This window comes from Hyla sarda, chromosome 7, assembly GCF_029499605.1.
Source record: "Hyla sarda isolate aHylSar1 chromosome 7, aHylSar1.hap1, whole genome shotgun sequence".
Taxonomy (NCBI): domain Eukaryota; kingdom Metazoa; phylum Chordata; class Amphibia; order Anura; family Hylidae; genus Hyla; species Hyla sarda.
In genome coordinates, this window is record NC_079195.1 from 126,544,861 (window position 1) to 126,547,407 (window position 2,547).

General features: G+C 43.7%; 1 long non-coding RNA gene across 1 annotated transcript; it reads right to left on the minus strand.

Annotated features, from left to right (window-relative positions):
* Positions 1 to 790: 790 nt before the first annotated feature.
* LOC130282460 (uncharacterized) lies at positions 791 to 1,543 on the minus strand. Its single transcript, XR_008846402.1, has 3 exons — positions 1,468 to 1,543; positions 1,202 to 1,366; positions 791 to 1,098 (listed from the first exon to the last, which is right to left on the minus strand). It is a non-coding gene; the product is annotated as an uncharacterized LOC130282460 (long non-coding RNA).
* Between the last annotated feature and the right edge of the window lie 1,004 nt (positions 1,544 to 2,547).

Consider the following 2,547-nt stretch of genomic DNA (forward strand, 5'->3'; position numbering starts at 1 on the left):
CTCCTTTAATTGGCCAGAACACACCCAAAATCGGTCCCAGCCAAACATTGCTTCGTATCCTGTCATTTCTCCCAGCTGTTCTTTTTCTACCTGCTTGTAAGGCATGCCTACACTCTCTAATTCCTTAAAGTGGTACTCCGCCCCTAGATATCTTATCCCCTACCTTAAGGATAGGACAAAAGATGACTGATCACTGGGACCCCCGTGATCTTCATGCAGCACCAGGCGTTCCAAATAATATATTTAGAACTCTGGGTTCTCGTGGTGCGGGTCGTGACCTCACGCCACGCCCTTTCCATTTATGTCTATGGGAGGTGGTGTGATGTCACAAGAAGGTGTGGCATGATGTCACGAATCCCACCACAGGAACCAGTGATCTAAACATACTATTTAGAATTTTGGTTGCTGCATGGAGATTGCTGGGGTCCCAGCAGCAGGATCCCCTTGATCAGACATCTTATCCCCTATCCTTTACATAGGGGATAAGATATCTAGAGGCAGAGTACCCCTTTAAGGGACAGTTCATGTACCCAAAAGTTGATCCTTTGCAACCGTATGACCCCTAGCAAGTTCCCTGCATGAATCCCATTCATCAGAAAAAGGCTTGTGCATGGAACTTGCTGGGTGTTCTACGTTTGCCTCATAAACTGCACCACCCAGCACCAGTTGCCTCTCTCCGCGTCGCATTATGCAGATCGTGCAGGAGAGCAGCTTTGGTCATCCATGTTTTGCTAACTCTATTTTCACACACAGAAATAAATAAATGAGTCGAACAAGTCAAAGAACAGTTTAAAAAAAGTGGAACTTTATTTATAATTTATTAAAATGTTTGTGTAGGGGATTTTTTTGTAACCTCCCATCACTCACAAAGAGCGTACAGTAACTAATACTCAGGACAGGAAAAACCTCCAGAGGGGAGGAAACCTGTAGGGAATCCATGGCTACTGTATTGCCCTTCCTCTGGGCATACTAAAGGAGGTTACCTCTATAATTTGGGCAAATGTTTCTGTGTATGTGCATGATTCCTAGGCCTGTGCCTTCATCAAACGTCTTGCTGTAGGTCCCGAAATGCTACTCCATGTCCTGGAAATAGTGCATCTAAGATAGGGGACAAAAAAAGATAGATTATTTACATGTTTATCATAGAAATGCACATGGAACTGCAATAAAGACCTTTTGGACAAAACAATGTAACACTTACCAGTCACAGTCATGTGCATGACTTTGCATTCCCGTGTCCCTACACAGTGTCCAGCACCGGCCCCTCACTGATGAACATGAGCAGTGTTATTTCTGGGGCTATGCCTTCATCCAACGTCTTGCTGTAGGTCCGGAAATGCTACTCCATGTCCTGGAAATAGTGCATCTAAAATAAGAAAAAAAAAGATAAATTATTTACATGTTTATCATAGAAATACACATGGAACTGCAATAAAGATCTTTTGGACACAACAATGTAACACTTACCAGTCACAGTCATGTGTATGACTTTGCATTCCCTCGTCCCTACACAGTGTCCAGCACCGGCCCCTTTCTGATGAAGAATGAACAGGAGCAGTGTTATTTCTGCTCAGTGCTGCTCTTTGGTGGACAATGGTTATGACATCACATGTGTGACACGCTGTTATCTCCTGGGAGTTCTATTTCAATAGTGCTGCTCTCTGATTGGCTGAAAATCAAAAAATCTTTCTAATATATTCTGTATGACTGTTATCTAAGGTTTTTGACAATTTTTATTAAAATGGCGCCACTCCCTGTGGGTGCGTTATATTTGTTTCTCCTAACCAGACATTCTGTATATGTAATATCATTTGGTGGCCCCAACAGCCTGGGCCCATAGGTTTCTTACATAGATCAATGCTACTCCGGTAGGCTCAATAAGCAACGCTGGCCGCCGGGACGTCTGACGAGTGACGTCCCTGACGTTGCGGTCTGGAGCGAAGGATGTCACTAGTCAGACGTCACAGCAGCCATTGATTTAAAGTGGTCGTGGCTCCTGCTGCCAGTTCAAGATCAGACACCATGGCCCTAGATTGACATACTGCAACACCGATCCCCTGTGGCTGCCCACCTGTTGCAAAACTACAACTCTCAGCCTTCGGCTGTCAGGGCATGCTGGGAGTTGTAGCTTTGCAATAGCTGGACAGACGTCTGTCGAAAGGGGGGAAAAAGCACCAGAAATAAAGCAATGTGGGCTGTGAAAAACACCATTTATATGTTGTTTTTAATCACAGCCTAAGCCTAGGAACAAACACAATTCTTGTTTGATTTTTTTTTTTTTTTGCAAAAAACAAACAAACATCAAAATCTTCCCCCTTATTTCTTTTCTCAGCTATCTTTGTGTTATTTTTGCTAAAAGCACTGGGGGTTAGGGGGTGTCTTAGAGATTTATCAAAACCAGGGAAGAGGGAAAGTGGACCAGTTGCCCATAGCAACCAATCAGGTAGTTTCTTTCATTTTTAAAAAGGCCTCTGAAAAATGAAAGAAGCTATCTGATTCGTTGCTATGGGCAACTGGTCCACTTGACCTCTGCACAGGTTTTCATAC